At 57.2% G+C, this 24,277-nt stretch overlaps 2 long non-coding RNA genes across 2 annotated transcripts in view; one reads left to right on the top strand and one right to left on the bottom strand.

The window, feature by feature from the left end:
• The window catches only part of LOC135213814 (uncharacterized), a 79,233-nt gene extending 58,628 nt beyond the window's left edge, over positions 1 to 20,605 (bottom strand). Inside the window, exons 1-3 of the long non-coding RNA XR_010314212.1 lie at positions 20,531 to 20,605; positions 19,545 to 19,687; positions 16,657 to 16,773 (exon numbers count right to left, since the gene is read on the bottom strand). This is a non-coding gene — a long non-coding RNA (uncharacterized LOC135213814). The remainder of the gene's footprint in view (positions 1 to 16,656; positions 16,774 to 19,544; positions 19,688 to 20,530) is intronic.
• The window catches only part of LOC135213815 (uncharacterized), a 196,001-nt gene that overhangs the window by 15,299 nt on the left and 156,425 nt on the right, over positions 1 to 24,277 (top strand). The gene's annotated exons all lie outside the window — the stretch shown is intronic.

The raw sequence follows: 24,277 nt of genomic DNA, 5'->3' as shown, positions 1-24,277 counted from the left end.
TTTCCAAGAGAAGCGCCCAAACCTGGCTAGAGAACGGACGGCAGCTGGGCGACCGCCGGACGTTCACTGGCCCACACCAAACCAGGCGCCCGAACAAAAACTGGCTGAAGGACGGACGGCGGCCGGGGGACCGCCGGACGCCCACTGGCCCACACCAAATCAGGCGCCCGAGCCCAAACTGGCTGGAGGACGGACGGCAGCCGGGGGACCGGGGGGGGGGGGGGGGCCGGATGCCCACTGGCCCACCCACCCCAAAACCAGGCGCCCGAGGCCCAAAACTGGCTGGAGGACGGAACGGCGGCCGGGGGTACCGCCGGGAGGCCCCATTGGCCCACAACCAAATCCAAATCAGGCGCCCGAGCCCAAACTGGCTAGGGAAGGACGGACGGAGGCAACCGGTGGGGGATCCGCCGGAATGCCCACTGGCCCAACACCAAACCAGGCACCCGAGCCCAAACTGGCTGGAGGACGGACCGGCGGCTGGTGGGGGACCGCCGGACGCACCCACTGGCCCACACCAAATCAGGCGCCCGAGCCCAAACTGGCTGGAGGACGGACGGCGGCCGGGGGACCGCCGGACGCCCACTGGCCCACACCAAACCAGGCGCCCGAGCCCAAACTGGCTGGAGGACGGACGGCGGCCGGGGGACCGCCGGACGCCCACTGGCCCACACCAAACCAGGCGCCCGAGCCCAAACTGGCTGGAGGACGGACGGCGGCCGGGGGACCGCCGGACGCCCACTGGCCCACACCAAACCAGGCGCCCGAGCCCAAACTGGCTGGAGGACGGACGGCGGCCGGGGGACCGCCGGACGCCCACTGGCCCACACCAAACCAGGCGCCCGAGCCCAAACTGGCTGGAGGACGGACGGCGGCCGGGGGACCGCCGGACGCCCACTGGCCCACACCAAACCAGGAGCCCGAGCCCAAACTGGCTGGAGGACGGACGGCGGCCGGGGGACCGCCGGACGCCCACTGGCCCACACCAAACCAGGCGCCCGAGCCCAAACTGGCTGGAGGACGGACGGCGGCCGGGGGACCGCCCGGACGCCAACTGGCCCCAACCCACCCAAACCAGGCGCCCGAGCCCAAACTGGCTGGAGGATGGACGGCGGCCGGGGGACCGCCGGACGCCCACTGGCCCACACCAAACCAGGCGCCCAGCCCAACTGGGCTGGAGGACGGACGGGACCGGCGGCCGGGGGACTGCCGGACGTCCCACTGGCCCACACCAAATCAGGGCGCCCGAGGCCCCAAACTGGCTGGAGGACGGACGGCTGCCGGGGGGGGACTGCCGGACGCCCACCCCTGGCCCACACCAAATCAGGCGCCCGAGCCCAAACTGGCTGGAGGCACGACGGCAACCGGGGGACCGCCGGATGCCCACTGGCCCACCACCAAACCAGGACCCGAGCCCAAAACTGGGCTGGAGGACGGAAAAGGAAGAAAAAGTAAGGCAGAAAGAAAGAATTGGCAGAGGAGGCACCCAGACGGGAGGCACCTGAACTTAGCCAACTCTCATTGGCCCTTTTCCAAGAGAAGGCGCCCAAACCTGGCTGGAGAGAACGGACGGCAGCTGGGCGACCACCGCCTGGACGTTCACTGGCCCATACCAAACCAGGGCCCGCCCGAACAAAAACTGGCTGAAAAGGACGGACGGCGGCCGGGGGGAACCGCCGGACGCCCATTGGCCCACACCAAATCAGGCTCCCGAGCCCAAACTGGCTGAGGACGGACGGCAGCCGGGGGACCCGCCGGATGCCCACTGGCCCCCCAAAACCAGGCGCCCGAGCCCAAACGGGCTGGAGGAACGGACGCGGCCGGGGGACCGCCTGAGGCCCATTGGGCCCACACCCAATCAGTCGCCCGAGCCCAAACTGGCTGGAGGACGGACGGCAACCGTGGGACCGCCGGAAATTCCCACTGGCCCACACCAAACCAGGCCCACCCCGACCAAACTGGCTGGAGGACGGACGGCGGCTGCGGGGGCCGCGCGGACGCCCACGGACCACACCAAATCGCGCCCGAGCCCAAACTGGCTTGAGGACGGACGGCGGCCGGGGGACGCCGACGCCCACTGGCCCACACAAATCAGGCGCCCGAGCCCAAACTGGCTGGAGGACGGACGGCGGCCGGGGGACCGCCGGACGCCCACTTGCCCACACCAACCCGGCGCCCAGGCCCAAACTGTCTGGAGGACGGACGGCGGCCGGGAGAACCGCCGGACCGCCCACTGGCCCACACCAAATCAGGCGCCCCGCCCAAACTGGCTGGAGGACGGACGCGGCCGGGGGGACCGCCGGACCCCCACATGGCCAACTCACAACAAACCAGGGCGGCCCGAGCCCAAACTGGCTGGAGGACGACGGCCGGCCGGTGGGACCGCCGGACGCACTGGCCACACACAAACCAGGCCGCCCGAGGCCAAACTGGGCTGGAGGACCGGAAAACGCTCCGGGGACCCGCCGGAACGGCCCACCTTGGCCACACCAACCACGCGCCCGAGCCCAAACTGGCTGGAGGACCCCGGATGGCGGCCGGGGGACCGCCCCCGGACGCCCAAACTGGCCCCACACCAAACAGCGCCCAGGCCCAACTGGCTGGAGGATTGGAACGGGCGGCCGGGGGAACCGCCGGACGGCCCACTGGGGGGGGGGGGGCCCCACACCAAACCAGGCGCCCGAGGCCCAACTGGCTGGAGGACGGAACGGCGGCCGGGGGACCTGCCGGACGCCCACGTGGCCCCACCAAATCAGGCGCCCGAGCCCAAACTGGCCTTGGATGAAACCGGGGACCGGCGGGGGACTGCCCGGAACCCCACTGGCCCAACCCAAACCAAATCAGGCTCCGGAGGCCCAACTGGCTGGAGGACGGCCGGCGGCCGGGGGACCGCCGGAACCGGCCCACTGGCCCACCAACCAAATCAGGCGGCCCGAGCCCAAACTGGCCTGGAGGAACCGACCGGCGGCCTGCAGGGCGCCCGCGCCCAAACTGGCTGGCAGGAACTGACGGCGGCCGGAGACGGCCGGACCTGGCCCACTGGCCCACACCAATCAGGCGGCCCGTGGGGGGGCCCCAACTGGCCTGAGGCCGGACGGGCGCCCGGGTGACACGCCGAACGCCCAACTGGCCCACCCAACCAAATCAGGCGCCCAGAGCCCAAAACTGGGCTGGAGGCCGGACGGCGGGCGGGGGACCGCCGGACGGCCCACTGGCCCACACTAAATCAGCGGGCGCCCGGGGGAAGCCCGGCAAACTGGCTGGAGGACCCGGATGGCGGCCAGGGTACCGCCGGAACCCCACTGCCCACCACCAAATCAGGCGCCCGAGCCCAAACTGGCTGAGGACCGTACGGCGGCCGGGGGACGCCGACAGGCCCACTGGCGGCCACACCAAATCAGGCGGCCTGGAGCCCAAACTGCTGGAGGACGGACGGCGGGCTGGGGACCGCCGACGCCCACCTGGCCCCACGCCAAATCAGGCGCCCACAGCCCAAACTGGTGGAAAACACGGACGGCGGCCGGGACCGCGGACCCGGCCCACTGGCCCCACCCAAATCAGAGCCCGAGCCCAAACGTGGCTGGAGGGACTGGGGACGGCAGGCCGGGGGAACCGCCGGATCGCCCACCTGGCCCACACCAAACCCAGCGCCCGAGCCCCAAACTGATGGAGGAACGGACGGCGGGCCGGGACCGGCCGGACCCCCACCCTGCCACACCAAACCAGGCGCCCGAGCCCAAACTGGCTGGAGGACGGACGGCAGGCCCGGGGGACCTCCGGACCGGCCCAATTGGCCCACACCCACCAAATCAGGCGCCCGAGGCCCAAACTGGCTGGAGACGACGGCAGCCGGGGAAACCGTCCGATGGCCCACTGCCCACACCAAACCAGGCGCCCGAGCCCAAACGTCTGGAGGACGGACGGCACCGGGGGAACCGGGCCTGGATTCCCACTGGACCACAAACACCAAACAGGCGGCCCGAGGCCCCAAACTGGCTGTGAGGACGGACGGCGGGGCTGGGGGACCGCCGGACCGGCCCACGTGGCCCACACCCAAATCATGCGGCCCTATCCCAAACTGGCTTGGAGGACGAAAACGGCTGGCCGGGGACCGCCCGGACGCCCACTGGCCCACACCAAATCAGGCGCCCGAGCCCAAACTGGCTGGAGGACGGTAACGGCGGCCGGGGGAACCGCCGGACCGCCCACTGGCCCACACCAAAACCAGGCGGCCCGAGGGGGTCCCAACCTGGCCTGGGAGGACGGACGGCGGCGTGGCCGCCGACGCCCACTGGGCCCACCCAAACCCAGGCGCCCAGCGCCAAACCTGGCTGGAGGACGGACGGCGGCCCGGGGGACCGCCGGACGAACACCCTGGCCCACACACATCAGGCGCCCGAAGGCCCAAACTGGCTGGAGGAACGGACGGCGGCTTGGGGGAACCGCCGACGCCCAACTGGCCCACACCAAATCAGGCGCCCGAGGGCCCAAACCGTGGGGCTTGGAGGACGGAACGGACGGCCGGGAGACCGGCCGGAACGCCCACTGGTCCCACACCCAAATCACGCCCGGCCCAAACTGGCTGAGCGGCCGGACGGCGGCCGGGGGACCGCCGACGCCCACAGTGGCCCACACAAATCAGGCTCACCCGAGCCCAAACTGGCTGGAGGACGGACGGCGGCCGGGGACCAGACCGGACGGCCCACTGGCCCAAACTAAATCAGGCAGGCGCCCGAGGCCCAACTGGCTGGAGGACGGAGCCAACGGCGGCCTTGGGGGACCGAGCCGATTGGCCCACTGGCCCACACAAAATCCCAGGCGGCCCGAGCTCAAACTGGCCTGAGGAAACTGACGGCGGCTGGGGACCGCCGGATGGCCCACTGGCCACAAAACCAAATCAGGGCGCCCGGAAAGCCCAAACTGGCTGGAGGACCGATAGCGCCGGGGTACCGCCAACGCCCAAACTGGCCACCCAATCAGGCGCCCGGAGGCCCAAACTGGCCACCAGGCTGGAGGACGGACGGCGGCCGGGGGACCGCCGGATTGCCCACTGGCCCACACCAAACTAGGCGCCCGGACCGCCAAACCCCTGGCAACCAGCGCCCGGCCTAAAACTGGCTGGAATGGGACATACGTTGGCCCGGGGACCGCCGGATGCCCACTGGCCACACACAAACAGGGCGCCCGGCCAAACTGGCCTGGAGGGCGGACGGCCGGCCGGGGACCTGCCAGATTGCCCACTGGCCCATACCAAACCAGGCGCCCGAACAAAACAAACAGGCTAGCGGAGGACGGACGGCGGACCGGGGAGGGGACCGCCCGGATGCCCACGCCCTTACCCACCCAAACCAGGCGACCCGAGCCCAAACTGGCTGGAGGACGGACGGCGGCCGGCGGGGGAACCAGCCGGACGCCCACTGGATCTAGGCACCAAACCAAAAAGGCGCCCCGCCGAAACCCAAACTGGATGGAGGCCTGGACGGCGGCCGGGGGACGCCGGACGCCCACTGGCATCACCCAAACCATGCGACGAGCCCAAATGGCTGGAGGACGGACGGCGGCGGGGGACGCCGGAAGCCCACTGGCCCACACCAAACAGGCTGGACCAAGCCAAAACTGGCGGAGGACGGACGGCGGCGGCCGGGGGACCGCCGAACGCAACACTGGCCCACACAAAACCATGGGCGACCGAGCCCAACTGCCTGGAGGACCGGAAGACGCGGCCAGGGGACCGCCGGACGCCCACTGCCCACACAAAACCAGGACAGGCGCCCGAGCCAAAACTGGCTGGAGGCGGACGGCCGCCGGGTGGAACCGCCGATGCCCACTGGCCCACACCAAACTAGGCCCCGAGCCCAAACTGGTTTTTTGTAGGACCGGACGGTGCCGGGGGACCCGACGCCCCCAACTGCCCAAACCAAACCAGGCGCCCGGGCCCCAAACTGTCTGGAGGACAGACGCGCCGGGGGACTGCCGTATGCCCCTGGCCCACAAACCAAACTAGGCGCCCAAAATAAAAACAAACATGCCCAACTGGCAACCAGATCGCCCGAGCCCAAACTGTGCTGGAGGACAGACGGTGGCGGGGGACCGTCGGATGCGCACTGGCCCACACCAAACGGGCCCCGAGCCCAAACTGGCTGGAGGACGGAACGGCTGCCGGGACCGCCGATGCCCACTGGCCCATACAAACCAGGCGCCCGAACCCAACGGCTGAGGACGGACGGCGGCCGGGTACCGCCGGATTCCCATTGCCCACAAACCAAACCAGGCTCCCGATCCCAAACTGGCTGGAGGAGACGGACTGCGGCCGTGGGACCGCCGGACGCCCACATGCTCACAGCCAACCAGGCGCCGAACCCAAACTGGCTGGAGGAACGGACCGGCGCCGGGAACCGCCCGGAACGCCCACTGGCCTCAACCAACCAGGCGCCCGAGCCCAACTGGCTGGAGGACGGGCGGATGCCGGGGGACCGCCGTATGCCACTGGCCCACCAAACCAGCGACTGAGCGCCAAACTGCTTGAAGGGACGGACGGCGGCTGGGGGATCACCGCACGCCCACTGGCCCACACAACCAGGCGCCCGAGCCAAACTGGCTGGAGGACGACGGCGCCGGGGGATCACCCGCACGCCCACGCCCACACAAAACCAGGGCGCCCGATCCAAAACTGTGGCTTGAGGAAACGGACGGTGCCGGGGGACTCCGGACGCCCACTGGCCAAACCAAACCAGGCGCCCGGGCGAAACTGGCTGGGGACAGACGGCGGCCTGTGGACTGCCGGATGCCCACTGCCCACACAAACTAAGGCGCCCGAGCCGCAAAACTGCAACCACGCCCGAGCCCACTGGCTGAAGGACAGACTGTGGCCGGGGACCGTCGGATGCGGACACTTGGCCCACACCAAACAGGGCGCCCGAGCCCAAACTGGCTGGGAGGACGGTACGGCGGCCGGGCGACCGCCAGATCCCACTGGCCCCATACCAAACCAGCGACGCGAACCCAAACTGGCTGGAGGACGGACGGCGGCCGGGGGACCCGCCGGGATCCCACTTGCCCACACCAAACAGGCGCCCGAGCCCAAACTGGCTGGAGGACTGACGGCGGGGGACGGCGCCGACCGCGGACGCCCACTGGCTCACCACCAACAGCCCGAACCCCGAACCCAAACTGGCTGGAGGTGACGGACGGACGGGCCCGGGGGACCGCCGGACAGCCCACTGGCCCGCCCCCACAAAAACCAGAGCGCCCGAGCCCAAAACTGCTGGAGGACGGACGGTGGCCGGGGGCACCGCCGATGCCCACTGGCCCCACCAAACAGCGAAACTGAGTCCCAAACTGGCTGAAAGGAACGGACGGCGGCCGGGGGATCGGACCGCACGCCCACTGCCCACACAAAACCAGGCTCCCGAGCCAGGGAAACTGGCTGGAGACGGTGGACGGCGGCCGGGGGACCGCCGGATGCCCACTGGGTGGCCACACCAAGGAAACCAGGCGCTCCCGAGCCCAAACTGGCCTGGATGGACGGACGCGGCCGTGGGGGACGCCGGACGCCCACTGGCCCACACCGAAACAAAACTGGCGACCGAGCCCAAACTGCCAACAAATCCAGCGCCCGATCCCAAACTGGGCGAGGACTGAACTGCGGAGGCTGGGGGACCGCCGGACGCCCACTGGCCCACACAAAACCAGGAACCCGAGCACAAACTGGCTGGAGGACGGACGGCGGCCGGGGGACCGCCCGATGCCCACTGCCCACACCAAACCAGGCGCCCGAGCCCAAACTGGCTGGAGGACAGACGGCGGCCGGGGGACCGCCAGACGCCCACTGGCCCACACCAAACCAGGCGACCGAGCCCAAACTGGCTGGAGGACGGACGGCGGCCGGGGGACCGCCGGACGCCCACTGGCCCACACCAAACCAGGCGCCCGAGCCTAAACTGGCTGGAGGACGGACGGCGACCGGGGGACCGCCGGATGCCCACTGGCTCACACCAAATCAGGCGCCCGAGCCCAAACTGGCTGGAGGACAGACAGCGGCCGGGGGACCGCCGGATGCCCACTGGCCCACACCAAACCAGGCGCCCAAGCCCAAACTGGCTGGAGGACGGACGGCGGCTCGGGGGACGCGGACGCCACTGGCCCACACCAAACCAGGCGCCCGAGCCCAAACTGGCTGGAGGACGGACGGCGGCCGGGGGACCGCCGGACGCCCACTGGCCCACACCAAACCAGGCGCCCGAGCCAAAACTGGCTGGAGGACGGACGGCGGCCGGGGGACCGCCGGACGCCCACTGGCCCACACCAAACCAGGCGCCCGAGCCCAAACTGGCTGGAGGACGGACGGCGGCCGGGGGACCGCTGGACGGCCACTGGCCCACACAAAACCAGGCGCCCTAGCCAAAACTGGGCTGGAGGACGGCGCGGCCGGGGGACCGCCACCCAGGAACCAAACCAGGGACCGCCCAAACGGACCACCACAAACCGGGGCGACCACGGAGCCCCAACCCAAACGGGCTGGAGGACGGACGGCGGGGGGAGGGGGACCGCCCGGGACCGCCCAATGGCCACACAAAAACCAGGCGCCCGAGCCCAAAATGGTGGAGGACCGGACGGCGGCCGGGGGGGACCCGCCGGACGCCCACCTGGCCCAACCACCCAAAACCCCAAAAGGTGGCCCGGAGGCCCAAAACTGGCTGGGGAAACGGGTACGGCGGCCGGGGGGACCCGGGGGACCGGATGCCCAACTGGCCCACCAAAACCAAACCCAGGCGGCCCGGGAGGCCCAACCACCCGGATGGAGGACCCGGGAAACGGTGGCAGGGGGACCCCGCCGGACGGCCCACTGGCCCACACCAAACCAAACCAGGAAAAGGATCAACACCAAACTGGGCTGCCGGAGGCCCACGGGACGGCTGGCCGGAGGGGGGAACCGGCCAGGATTGCCCACTGGCCCACACCAAACCAGGCCACCCGAGCCCAAAATTGGCCTGGGAGGACGGAGGCGGCCTGGGGAACGCCCCGGACGGCCAATGGGCCCCACACCAAACAGGGCGCCGAGCCCAACTGGCGGAAGGACGGCCGGCGGCCGGGGGGAACCGCCCGGACGCCCACTGGCCCACCACCCAAACCAGGCGCCCGGACCCCAAACGGCTGGAAGGACGGCGGCCGGGGGAGGGGGCCGCAGGGATGCCCACTGGCCCTACCAAAACCAGGGCGCCGAGCCCAAAAACTGGCGGAGGACGGACGGCGGCCGGGGGGGAACCGCCGGATGCCCACTGGCCCACACAAAACCAGGCACCCGAGCCAAAATTGGCTGGAGGACGGATGGCGGCTGGGGGACCGCCCGACGCCCACTGGCCCACACCAAACCAGGCGACCGAGCCCAAACTGGCTGGAGGACGGACGGCGGCCGGGGGACCGCCGGACGCCCACTGGCCCACACCAACCAGGCGCCCGAGCCCAAACTGGCTGGAGGACGGACGGCGGCCGGGGACCGCCAGATGCCCACTGGCCCATACCAAACCAGGCGCCCGAACCCAAACTGGCTGGAGGACGGACGGCGGCCGGGGGACCGCCGGATGCCCACTGGCCCACACCAAACCAGGCGCCCGAGCCCAAACTGGCTGGAGGACAGACGGCGGCCGGGGGACCGCCGGACGCCCACTGGCCCACACCAAACTAGGCGCCCGAGCCCAAACTGGCAACCAGCGCCCGAGCCCAAACTGGCTGGAGGACGGACGGCGGCCGGGGGACCGCCGGACGCCCACTGGCCCACACCAAACCAGGCGCCCGAGCACAAACTGGCTGGAGGACGGATGGCGGCCGGGGGACTGCCAGATGCCCACTGGCCCATACCAAACCAGGCGCCCGAACCCAAACTGGCTGGAGGACGGACGGCGGGCGGGGGACCGCCGGATGCCCACTGGCCCACACCAAACCAGGCGCCCGAGCCCAAACTGGCTGGAGGACGGACGGCGGCCGGGGGACCGCCGGACGCCCACTGGCCCACACCAAACCAGGCGCCCGAGCCCAAACCAAACTGGCTGAGGAGGACGCGGACGGCGGGCTGGGGGACAGCCGGATCCGACCCACTGGCCCCAAAGCCCAAACCAAAACTAGGCGCCCGAGGCCCAAACTGGTAAACCAGCGCCCGAGCCCACCCAAACCTGGCTGGAGCGGGGAATGGACAGCCGGGGCCGGGGGACCGCCGGACGCCCACTGGCCCACACCAAACCAGGCGCCCGAGCCCAAATTGGCTGGAGGACGGACGGCGGCCGTGGGACCGCCGGATGCCCACTTTCCCACACCAAACCAGGCGCCCGAGCCCAAACTGGCTGGAGGATGGACCAGCGGCCGGGGACCAGCCCCCGGACGCCCACTGGCCCCACACCCAAACCAGGCGCCCGAGCCCAAACTGGCTGGAGGACGGACGGCGGCCGGGGGACCGCCGGACGCCCACTGGCCCACACCAAACCAGGCACCCGAGCCCAAACTGGCTGGAGGACGGACGGCGGCCGGGGGACCGCCGGATGCCCACTTTCCCACACCAAACCAGGCGCCCGAGCCCAAATTAGCTGGAGGACGGACGGCGGACGGGGGACCGCCGGACGCCCACTTTCCCACACCAAACTAGGCACCCGAGCCCAAACTGCCAACCAGCGTCCGAGCCCAAACTGGCTGTAGGACGGACGACGGCCGGGGGACCGCTGGACGCCCACTGGCCCACACCAAACCAGGCGCCCGAGCCCAAACTGGCTGGAGGACGGACGGCGGCCGGGGGACTGCCGGAACCCCACTGGCCCACATCAAACCAGGTGCCCGAGCCAAACCTGGCTGGAGGACGTACGGCGGCCGGGGGACCGCCGGACGCCCACTGGCCCACACCAAACAAGGCGCCTGAGCCCAAACTGGCTGGAGGACGGACGGCGGCCGGGGGACCGCCGAACGCCCACTGGCCCTCACCAAACCAGGTGCCCGAGCCCAAACTGGCTGGAGGTCGGACGGCGGCCGGGGGACCGCCGGACGCCCACTGGCCCACACCAAACCAGGCGCCCGAGCCCAAACTGGCTGGAGGACGGACGGTGGCTGGGGGACCGCCGGACGCCCACTGGCCCACACCAAACTAGGCGCCCGAGCCCAAACTGGCTGGAGGACGGACGGCGGCCGGGGGACTGCTGGACGCCCACTGGCCCACAACAAACCAGGCGCCCGATCCCAAACTGGCTGGAGGACGGACAGCGGCCAGGGGACTGACGGACACCCACTGGCCCCAACCAAACCAGGCGCCCGAGCCCAAACTGGCTGGAGGACAGGGACGGCATGGCGGCCGGGGCAACGATGGATCGCCCACTGACCCACACTAAAATCAGGCGCCCGAGCCCAAAACTGGCTGGAGGACGGACGGCGGACTGATGACTGCCGAACCGGACCACTGGCCCACACCACCAAAGTAGGCGCCCGAGCCCAAACTGGTTGTAGGACGGACGGCAGCCAGGGGACCGCCGGACGCCCACTGGCCCACACCAAACCAGGCGCCCGAGCCCAAACTGGCTGTAGGACGGACGGCGGCCGGGGGACCGCCGGACGCCCACTGGCCCACACCAAATTAGGCACCCGAGCCCAAACTGGCTGGAGGACGGACGGTGGCCGGGGGACTGCCGGACGCCCATTTGCCCATACCAAACCAGGCGCCCGAGCCCAAACTGGCTGGAGGACGTACCGCGGCCTGGGTACCGCAGGACGCCCACTGGCCCACACCAAACCAGACAGAACGCCCCAAGCCCCACAAACCCAAACTGGCTTGGAGGGGGACGGACCGCTTAGGCCGGTTGGGGATCCGCCCCTCCGGGACGGCCCCCACTGGCCCACCCACCCAAACCAAAAGGCGCCCGAGGCCCAAAAAACTGGCCTGGAGGACGGACCACGGCCGGGCCGGGGACAAAACCGCCGGACGCCCACACCCTACCCCCACCAAACCAGGCGCCCGAAGCCCAAACTGGACTGGAGGACGGACGGCGGCCGGGGGACTCCTGGACGCCCACTGGCCCACACCAAACCAGGCGCCCGAGCCCAAACTGGCTGGAGGACGGACGGCGGCCAGGGGACTGACGGACACCCACTGGCCCCAACCAAACCAGGCGCCCGAGCCCAAACTGGCTGGAGGACAGACGGCGGCCGGGCAACGCTGGACGCCCACTGACCCACACCAAAATCAGGCGCCCGAGCCCAAACTGGCTGGAGGACGGACGGCGGACTGATGACTGCCGAACGGCCACTGGCCCACACCAAACTAGGCGCCCGAGCCCAAACTGGTTGTAGGACGGACGGCAGCCAGGGGACGCCGGACGCCCACTGGCCCACACCAAACCAGGCACCCGAGCCCAAACTGGCTGTAGGACGGACGGCGGCCGGGGGACCGCCGGACGCCCACTGGCCCACTCCAAATTAGGCACCCGAGCCCAAACTGGCTGGAGGACGGACGGTGGCCGGGGGACTGCCGGACGCCCATTTGCCCATACCAAACCAGGCGCCCGAGCCCAAACTGGCTGGAGGACATACCGCGGCCTGGGGACCGCAGGACGCCCACTGGCCCACACCAAACCAGACGCCCGAGCCCAAACTGGCTGGAGGACGGACCGCGGCTGGGGGACCGCTGGACGCCCACTGGCCCACACCAAACCAGGCGCCCGAGCCCAAACTGGCTGGAGGACGGACCGCGGCTGGGGGACCGCCGCGATGGCCCAGGGCACCAATCCAGGCGACCGAGCCCAAACTGGCTGGAGGATGGGGACCGCCGGACGCCCACTGGCCCACCATCCGGCGCCCAGCCCAAACTGGCTGGAGGTACTGGGCGGCGGGGGACCGCCGGACGCCCACTGGCCCACACCAAACCAGACGCCCAAGCCCAAACTGGCTGGACGATGGAGGGCGGCCGGGGGACCGCCGGACGCCAACTGGCCCACACCAAACTAGACGCCCGAGCCCAAACTGGCTGGAGGACGGACCGCGGCCGGGGGACCGCCGGACACACACTGGCCCACACCAAACCAGGCGCCCGAGCCCAAATTAGCTGGAGGACGGACGGCGGCCGGGGGACCGCCGGACGCCCAATGGCCCACACAAATTAGGCACCTGAGCCCAAACTGGCTGGAGGACGGACGGTGGCCGGGGGACTGTTGGACGCCCACTTGCCCACACCAAACCAGGCGCCCGAGCCAAAACTGGTATGGAGGACGGACGGTCGGCCGGGGACCCCCGGGGGACCCGGAAGCCCACTGCTCCCACACCAACCAGGGCGCCCGGCCTAGCCCAAAACTGGCTGGAGGACGGACGGCTGGCCGTGAGGAACCGCAGGCCGGAAAAAAAAAAATGCCCACGTGGCCCACACCAAACCAGGCGCTCGAGCCGAAACTGGCTGGAGGACAGACGGCGGCTGGGGGACCGCCGGACGCCCAATGGCCCACACCAAAGTAGGCACCCAAGCCCAAACTGGCTGAAAGACGGACGGGGACGGGGCGGGACCGCCGGCACGCCCACTTGACCACAACCAAACCAGGCAGCCGAGCCCAAAACAATGGCTGGAGGACGGACGGCGGACGGGGGGGGCGGGGGACCGCCGGAGGTCCACTGGATCCATGGCACCCAAACCAGGCGCCCGAGCCCAAAACCCAAACTGGCTGGGAGGACGGACGGCGGCCGGGGGTGGGGGAACCGCCAGACGCCCACTTGCTCACACCAATCCAGGCGCCCGTGTCCCAAACTGACGGGACGAGGGGCGGGGAGGGTGGAGGGCAGCCGGGGCGACTCCGGACGCCCACTAGCCCACACCAAACCAGGCGCCCGAGCCCAAACTGGCTGGAGGAGAGACGGTGGACGCCCACTGACCCACACCAAACCAGGGGCCCGAGCCCAAACTGGCTGTAGGACGGACAGCGGCCGTGGGACCTCCGGACGCCCATTGGGCCACACCAAACCAGGCGCCCGAGCCCAAACTGGCTGGAGGACGGACGGCGGCCGAGGGACCGCTGGACGCCCACTGGCCCACACCAAACCAGGCGCCCAAGCCGAAACTGGCTGGAGGACGGACCGCGGCCGGGGGACTGCTGGACGCCCACTGGCCCACACCAAAGTAGGCACCCAAGCCCAAACTGGCTGAAAGACGGACGGTGGCCGGGGGACCGCCGGACGCCCACTTGACCACACCAAACCAGGCGGCCGAGCCCAAACTGGCTGGAGGACGGAAGGCGGACGGGGGACTGCCGGACGCCCACTGGCCCACACCAAACCAGGCGCCCGAGCCCAAACTGGCTGGAGGACGGACGGCGGCCGGGGGACCGCCGGACGCCCACTGTCTCACACCAATCCAGGCGCCCGTGCCCAAACTGCCGGGAGGGCGGAGGGTGGAGGGTAGCCGGGGCGACTCCGGACGCCCACTAGCCCACACCAAACCAGGCGCCCGAGCCCAAACTGGCTGGAGAAGAGACGGTGGACGCCCACTGACCCACACCAAACCAGGGGCCCGAGCCCAAACTGGCTGTAGGACGGACAGCGGCCGTGGGACCTCCGGACGCCCATTGGGCAACACCAAACCAGGCGCCTGAGCCCAAACTGGCTGGAGGACGGACGGCGGCCGAGGGACCGCTGGACGCCCACTGGCCCACTCCAAACCAGGCGCCCAAGCCGAAACTGGCTGGAGGACGGACCGCGGCCGGGGGACCGCTGGACGCCCACTGGCCCACACTAAACCAGGTGCCCGAACCCAAACTGTCTGGAGGACGGACGGCGGCCGGGGGACCGTCGGACACCCACTGGCCCACACCAAACCAGGCGCCCGAGCCCAAACTTGCTGGAGGACGGACGTCGGCCGAGGGACCGCCTGACGCCCACTGGCCCACACCAAACCAGGCACCCGAGCCCAAACTGGCTGGTGGACGGACGGCGGCTGGGTGACCGCTGGACGCCCACTGGCCCACACCAAACTAGGCGCCCGAGCCCAAACAGGCTGGAGAACGCATCGTGGCCGGGGGACTGCTGGACGTTCACTGGCCCTTTCTAACTGAGGCGTCCGAACCCAAACTGGCTGGAGAACAGACGGCGGTCAGGGGACTGTCAGACTCTCACTGGCTCTTTCCAATGGATGCGCCTGAAGCAACCAGGCTGGAGAATAGACGGCGACTGAGGGACCGCTGGACGCTCACTGTCCCAGGTATAGGTCTAACTCGGCCCATAACCTTCTCATTGGAAACAAGTCTTTTGTCAACGAATACCCTTTGTTAATTTTTATATTACTTGCATGTTCTTAAAAGATTTTAACTGTAGGGCAGGCTCTGTTTTTCCCTCTCCTGATGCTGCTTCCACCTTGCCTCTCCCTCTCCAGGTAACCGCTGCCCCAGGGGAGTCTGCTTACGGTGCCCAATCTACGCCCTTGGATGGACTTCCTGCAACGTTGCAACAACCTTTGTGGAGATCCGGCAGAATTCCAGCTAGAAGGATTGATAGGGGAGAGGAAATCACGTGGTTGGAGTTAACTGCCCTCTTTCTTCATCACCTGATCCATGAACGAGCTAACGACAGGTGTCAATGATCTTCAATGACTCTTGTTTTGAAATTCACCTCAGCACTTGTTGTAACTTTTTGTTCATTTGGACTGAAGATGAACCCAGGTAAGGGTTCGAAAGCTTTTTGTAAAGTTTTAAAAATTATACACGGACTCTTAACACTGTATTATTGTGGACCCTTTAGAACAAAATATCATTATTATTATTATTATTATTATTATTATTATTATTATTATTATTATTATTATTATTATTTCTGTCTTTTGCTTCAAAATGTATTTTTTAATAGAAGAAATAAGCGTTCAGTTCTTAAGTTTTTCGTATTTTGAAATGATAATACAAGGGCCTTTGCGATAGCTAGCAAACTGTTATCCTCAGCTTACATGAAGCCAATATTGGCTCTGCATTAAAGAACGTTTGATCTCCTGTGTATCGGAGCTGATTTGAATGAGATTGTGGACTTCTCAGCATTTCGATTTTGTTCATACTTTTCATTAGTATGGTCTACTTGAAGCCTACTTTAGGTCCTAAGGAAAGGGGAACTCCTTGGGCGCCAGGATTCGGCCGGTTTCTTGAAGGGCCGTTGTTCCTCAGTTGAGTTGCGGTGGATGGCAGTCCTTTATAGGGGAGATTTCATTATATATATAGTAATTTTTTATTTGTTTGTTTGTTTATTAAATTTATTGAACATTAAGCCTTTTTTCTCTAACAGGAAATGGCTCCCCATAGATGGAAGAACACTGATAATTGCCACATTTACATAATAACACCTGTCAAATTGTGGATAAACACCTGGTGCTGATTGTTTACATGTATGTGTACGTCGTTTGTGCTCGTGTGTGTGTCTATATATACACTAACACACACACACACACACACAAAGGCATACCCACGTACAGACATGCGGTTCTTCTTAATGCCCTTATTGACGTAAGGAGTTATGTACTTGGTAGTTAATATATCATATTATCATTATTACTATCAATATTATTATATTCATGACCATCACGAAAGATCAAAAATAGATTTTTTATGTATGAGAGAGAGAGAGAGAGAGAGAGAGAGAGAGAGAGAGAGAGAGAGAGAGAGAACTTACTTTAATTACGTCTTGAACTATGTCAGAAAGTCGCTGTTGTGTTTCATTCAAGATTTGGTGTTGCATCTTCACTTCATAAAGCCGTATGCCAAACTCTGGCTGCATCTTGTATATCACCTGCAGGTTGCACATAGCGTTATTTTCATATATATATATATATATATATATATATATATATATATATATATATATATATATATATTCTCAAGGAAGCAAGGGAGACGTCTTCAGGTAATTTAAAAAGTCTTCATTAAGCGACGTTTCGGGGTCCAGCCCCATCATCACGGCTGTAAAAAGGATTAATACACATAAATATAATAAGAAGACTCATCCTAATAACTAACATACATTTAAAATTCATAGAAAACCTACTACAATGCTAAGAAAATTACCATTTCAATTGGAAGGAAGAAGACGAGTGACCAGAAGAAGAAGGAAAGGTTCCAAGTAAACATAGTTATGCCAGGTAAAGAGGTAGTTTGATTGTTTAATTTTGGAACTATTGTTTTTATGGAAAGCGATTCGGAGACAGCAAGCTCTTGAGGAGAAGAAGCCCGTGTAATGATTTTAAAGTGTTTGTATTTTATATTGAATTTGCATTTTTTTTAATGTTTTCGAATGTTCGAGAATTGTGGTGAAGACAACCGGACACCTGTTCTATAACTCACCCCCCTGTGGCAATCAATGCGGACTTTAAGAAGCCTACGTGAGGCCCCGACATAATTTCCCAAACTACATTTGGGACACGAAAATAAATAGACCGCAGTGGAAGTCAGAAGAGGGCTCAGCTTTTCTTTATATCTAAATAAAGACCCAATAGTTAATGGGTTTCTTACGATTACTTGGCTTTTCATGGCCGGACAATGTTCACGTATTAAACGTTTAACTTTGGTATAAAACGTTGTATGACTGATAAACGGGACACTAGCAAAGAAAGGCATTCTAGGAGCAGTTGGTCTGTAATTTTTCTCTATTAATTTATTATATAAAAATTTGGTTAGGTATTTGAAGAAAACTTTAGCTGGATAGCAGTTATCGGTGAAGTACTGTTGTAAAACAGTAATCTCATTGTGAAATTCAGACCAGCCAGAGGAGAGAGAATATGCCCTGTGGAAGAGGGTATATAAAGCGTTGACTTTAAAGTTAAAACTACAAAAGCTGTAAAAATTTGTCCCTAGTCCAGTAAAAGTATTTTTTCTAAAAATTGATGTGTTAAAACCGTCCGTATTACGTGACACTTCTATATTTAAGAAAGAGAGCTTATTATCATTTTCATAATCAATTGTAAACTTGATATTAGGGTGGGCTGAATTGGCAAATTGTAAGAAGGAATCAGCCCTGTCTGTCTCGAAAAAGAATAAACGTATCATCAACGTAACGACAGTAAAAGAGAGGATGATTAGCTAGTGGGCAATTGTCCAGCAACCGCTCCTCCAGTTCACACATAAAAATATTCACAAAGACTGGGCCTAAAGGACTGCCCATAGCCATACCATCACTTTGTACATAGGACTTCCCATTAAAAATAAAGGCGGTGTCCTGCACTGCCAAAGTTAGAAGCCTCTTAAAATTGTCATAATTAAAACCATGAAACAGAACATCATTATTAGTAAAAATCTTGTTTAAAATAATTTGAATTGTTTCTTCCACAGGGATATTCGTGAACAAAGACTCTACATCAACGCTAACCATAAAAAGATCCGAATCTTGAGACAATATTCTTAATTTGAATTGTTCAGCGTTTTTAATAGTATAATTATTATGTCGGGGGCTCACGTAGGATTCTTAAAGTCCGCATTGATTGCCACAGGGGGGTGAGTTATAGAACAGGTGTCCGGTTGTTTTCACCAGAATTCTCGAACATTCGAGAACATAAAAAAAAATGCAAATTCAATATAAAATACAAACACTTTAAAATCATTACACGGGCTTCTTCTCCTCAAGAGCTTGCTGTCTCCGAATCGCTTTCCATAAAAACAATAGTTCCAAAATTAAACAATCAAACTACCGCTACCCCTCTTTACCTGGCATAACTATGTTTACTTGGAACCTTTCCTTCTTCTTCTGGTCACTCGTCTTCTTCCTTCCAATTGAAATGGTAATTTTCTTAGCATTGTAGTAGGTTTTCTATGAATTTAAATGTATGTTAGTTATTAGGATGAGTCTTCTTATTATATTTATGTGTATTAATCCTTTTTACAGCCGTGATGATGGGGCTGGACCCCGAAACGTCGCTTAATGAAGACTTTTTAAATTACCTGAAGACGTCTCCCTTGCTTCCTTGAGAATATATCTCGAACGACTGCTGTTTTCCTGTTTTACACACACACATATATATATATTATATATATATATATAATATATTATATATATATATATATATATATATATATATATACATATATATGATAAAAGGAGCCCATAAAAACGCTAAATATAGAAAGAAAGTACTATATTTCAGAAGAGAATGCTCTCTCTCTTCAGGAAGGTAATGAAGAAAGAGACAGTAGTCTCTGAAATAATAGTACTTCCTATATTTTGACGTTTTTATGGGTTCCTTTTATTAGATGGAATTCTGTTGTAACAGAACTGTATATCATGTATATATATATATATATATATATATATATATATATATATGTGTGTGTGTGGTGTTTGTGTGTGTTACTGCATGTTACACTTATACATTTTATACATACACATACAAATATATATCTCCATGGTAGTTAGTGGGCTGAAAGACATGTAAGTTATCTTATAAAAGGCAAATGCAACTGTTTTATTCGACTCTTGTTCAAGAGGCTAATGACGAGGGCATTAGAGGTGAATTATTGGTACGTTTGATGAATGAAAGCCCTTTTTTACATTTCACTCGTCGACTCTCTTACCTTTTTGACGGCTCGTGGGGAGATGTCTCCGTCTGTTATCAGGATGACGCTGCACCATCTCTTGGACGTCATTCGCAACAGCTCCTTCAGACAGTCGGTTGCAGAGAGCAGCGTCTCCTTCTCGACCATTTGAGGTGGTCCTCCTAGTTAAGGTAAAAGGAAAAAAAAAAAAAAAGCTCCGTGGTTAACCCTTTCGGGCCTGGGCTAAGCTAAGGGCCACCAGGTTGCTCATTTCTGTGCCGATGTTTAATGATGATCAGGCAAAAAAAAAAAAAAAAAAAAAAAAAAAAAAACAACCACACAAATTATCAGAAAATGACGGACTGTGTTAGCTCAACTTCACTAAAAACTAATATGTCAAACTGATGAAAAATGTAAAACGCAACGGTAGATTTTGTCAGGAAAGCGAAATGCATAAGTACTCAACGTTCCGATGGAAACGGATAATGTCTGGAGAATTTGGAAAAACTGAAGCTACGATTATTTTTAAATCAGTCAAACGTCCAGATTGAATACCTACCCAGATAGATTACGGAATCTAGTTTAAATACTTTTAAAGGTCGTTTTTAAAAAATCACGCTGTTGACAGTACTCTTAGCCTTGAGAGTTTACGCAAACAAGGCGTGATCCGACCTCTAGCTTACTTCGGGGCGTTGTTTCACCAACGAAAAGAGGCTATATTTTATTAGAAATGATTGTTCTATACTGTTTACCATGCATATAATTTATGTTTCACATTTTCATTCTAATAAATATATGATAAATATCCTTTCCTAAAATTCCTGTATCTTTAACCTAACGTCAAAGACCTTTTTCAGCCCTTTTTAGGCTTTCTATAGGGCTTTCCTAACCCCCCAAAAAAGAACATCAACAACAAAGTAGTTTGTAGGCTTACTCCCCGAGTAAGTGAAACCTGTTCGATAACTGAATTTTTGGTGTTTCTAAACAGTAGTGTAGAAGGACTACGGTAACTGACTGCCACATACCTGCGCTGGCAAACTGTATCAGAAGGAGACTCGCGAATGCTGACCACGAAAGTAGAGCCTTGGCCGTCATACCTGTGATGCAGACATTAAACGAATACATTCAGTAAATTCTAAGTCAATATTTGATAAGAATTAAATAATATTTTTTTTTGTCATAAGGATAGTTAGGTAGGCATTTCTGTAAGTCAATATTTGATGCGACACTTTTGGACGAATAAAATGCGACTCTTTTTCGGGGGTCATGAGGTTAATCAAATAGGTATTTCAGAGGATTATTTAAATAGTACACTCGTTGAAGCAGATATATATATATATATGGATATATAGATATATATAATGTATATATATATAAATATATATTATATATACTATATATATAATATATAATATAAGATATATATATATACTACAATTATTAAGCTACAAATATTGTTTCTGTATCCACTTCACCATACTTAGGGTCTAACATACGGCTGAGGATTCCAAGTACCGACTGGTTAGGAAACGGCGACGTACAGTGAGCCATCAAGAGACTTGTGTGTGTATAATTTCCAGATTTACAGAAATATATAAATATATATAATTAGATAGTAATTATATAACCCATTAGAACTATATATTATATATATATCATCAGGGAAACCATAGGGAAAGGCATCGTACTCAGGTACATTTATTTTGCCGACGTTTCACGACTCATAGTCGTATCCTCAAGGCTGTAATTAAAGATAAACACACGAACTTTAAAACTACGCACTGCATAATTCATAAGAATTACGCAATATTTAAAAATTCAATGAACATCGGCATGTAGAACATTTAAAAATTTAAGAATATCTTAAAGCAGAAAAAAAAACATACTAAGCGCTAAAATTATGTACAGTAAAGTTACATTAAATTATTTTAAAAATTACAGAAAAAACATACAAAAATTATGATGTCTGTAAAAAAAATTGAAAAATAATCAAATAACACTAAAAAAGTAAGGCTATTCTGTACCTTATCCTCGCAAAGGACGGGCGGTGACTGAGAGAATTTTTAAAAAACATAAACAAGCATTCTACTATGAGATTCAGGGTCTCTGTAACACGGTTTTTTGGACTTTGCTCCTTGTCAAAGCATCGGATGTAGCTGAAAGCTGACATATGTATATTTTACAACCAGACACAAATTTTGTCAGCATTATCAATAACCTAAACCCGATAGTTTTAATTTTGATAGAGTAAAAATGATCTTGCCGACGCCATGGCCAATGATTACGAGCCAAGAGTCGAAAAATATTCATTACGTAAGCAAGGTAAACAAACACCTTTTGACTAAATGTTGCCCCGCCCATCCACCATACAGAAACTCCATCGACTCTGAAACCCAAAGACTTTATGAATGGCGGAACGATACATAGATGTGGGTGGGGTATCAGTGCTAGCGTAGTAATACTACTGTAGCAGTAGTGCCGCAACAGTATAGCAGTAATATACATGAATTAAACGTTTAGGCCAACTGCTGGGATCCTTGAGGATCATTTAGCACTTCTTACAACTACTCAACAAATTAGTTTTTATAGCCAGAAGTTAAATTTTCTAATCCAACAATGCCCATGGTAGCCTTCAGTGTTATCCTGAATTATAACGAGGCGAAAGTGGGTGGAACCTCATGAAGTCACCATTCTGACGATAATTATTGGTGAAGGTTTAAAGCCAATATACGGTACAGGCTATTTTTTTTCAGTAAATAGGTAGATAGCCAATAAATAAAAATTGCTTGACATTGGGTATAGCAGTTATCAAATCAAGCTTGTATACTAGGTTTTTGATAATTACCAACTATTCCCTACATCTTGTCAATCTGATTGTGACAAATAAAGTAGACTGTAATTTCTTTGGAAACTTATTTTGGGAGTTAGACTAATAATCGAAATGTTTTTGTATTTATTAACATATTTTGTTGGTTTGTTCATTATGACAATTATCAGTGGAGAGGTTCCAGAGTTCATAAAGGTGTACTGCTTTGCTTGTATTTAAATTTGTATGTCATTGTTGCCAGAGGTTTAGCCTTCGTTACGTATAGCCAATCATCCATCGAGAAGGAGGGAAGAAATGCTGTCATAAGTTACGTAACGAGTGCGTTCGAAACCTTTTCTCTGAGTCACTTTTACATTATAAGTACCAAATTTATTCAACCTACGTAGTGCAGAATACACTCAAAATTTATGTGTTGATATAATATGTATTCTGAATAAGCGTTATATTTATGAAATGCATAGATAAAAAGTTATTGCGAAAAAACCGTGTTACAGAGGCCCTGAATCTCATAGTAGGCGATGAACAACTGAACATAGGATTGCATATTTAAGGACGGAACTATCTTTTTTATCATAATGGATTCCAAGGTTTTTAGGTCGTTTTCATTTTGTATTTAGCCTATAATAGTAAAATCCTTATTATTAATATGTGTTTTACATGATTTAGAGTGGTTCCTGATATTTGACTGTTCATCCTTATCATTATTATGTGTTTTACATGATTTAGAGTGGTTCCTGATACTTGACTGTTCAGGCAGCAGATTAACAAACCCCAAACAGTCAAATATCAGGAACCACTCTAAATCATGTAAAACACACATTAATGATAAGGATTTTACTATTAAAGGCCAAATTCAAAATGAAAACGACCTAACAACCTTGGAATCCATTATGATAAAAAAGATAGTTCCATCCTTATATGCAATCCTCCTCTGTTCAGTTGTTCATCGCCTAGAGTGCTTGCTTATGTTTTTAAAAAATTCTCTCAGTCACTGTCCGTCCTTTGGGAGGATAAGGTACAGAATAGCCTTATTGTTTTAGTGTTATTTATTTATTTATCATTTTTTTTACAGACATACAATAATTTTTGTATGTTTTTTCTTTAATTTTTAAAAATAATTTTAATGTAACTTTGTTGTACATAATTTTAGCGCTTAGTATGTTTTTTCATGTTTTAAGATATTCTTAAATTTTTAAATGTTCTACATGCTGATGTTCATTGAATTTTTAAATATTGCGTAATTCTTATGAATTATGCAGTGGGTAGTTTCAATGTTCGTGTGTTTATCTTTAATTATAGCCTTCAGGATGCGACTGAGAGTCGTGAAACGTCTGCAAAATAAATGTACCTGAGTACGATGCCTTTCCCTATGGTTCCTCTGATGAGATGTACCTAGAGCTGCAGCTCCGTCTTCTGAGGATATATATATATATATATATATATATATATATATATATATATATATATATATATATATATATATATATATCAACAGAAGGGAAAGCCTCAGACGGGATACATAGTGGTAAGGGTTCAAATGGAGACATCTGTTTCACATGAACGTTTATTCAAAGCAACGTTTCAGGGACCAGCCCCATTTTCAAGCTGAAAATTACAATAATGAAATAAAATTAAAATAATTACTCATCTAAAAAACATACAATTACAATACATAAAACAAATTAAAAGAACACCAACTAAACTCAAGTACCATTTGCAGTAGAGGAAGGAAGACGAGTGACTAAAAAACACGAAGGCATCTCTGTTGTTTACGCCAGGTACAGAGGGGTGGAGGCAGTTTGGTTGTTCAGTTTCGGAACAATCGTCTTTATAAAGAGCGATTCGAAGACCGCTAGCTGCTGCGGAGAAGACGCCTTTGAAAGGATCTTAAAGTTTTTATATTCAATATTGACTCTGCATTTCTCTGTGTGGTCACGGATGATGG

The sequence above is a fragment of the Macrobrachium nipponense genome, chromosome 43 (assembly GCF_015104395.2).
Source record: "Macrobrachium nipponense isolate FS-2020 chromosome 43, ASM1510439v2, whole genome shotgun sequence".
Taxonomy (NCBI): domain Eukaryota; kingdom Metazoa; phylum Arthropoda; class Malacostraca; order Decapoda; family Palaemonidae; genus Macrobrachium; species Macrobrachium nipponense.
Note: the sequence above shows the minus strand (reverse complement) of the source record. Positions and strands in the feature narration are given on the sequence as shown.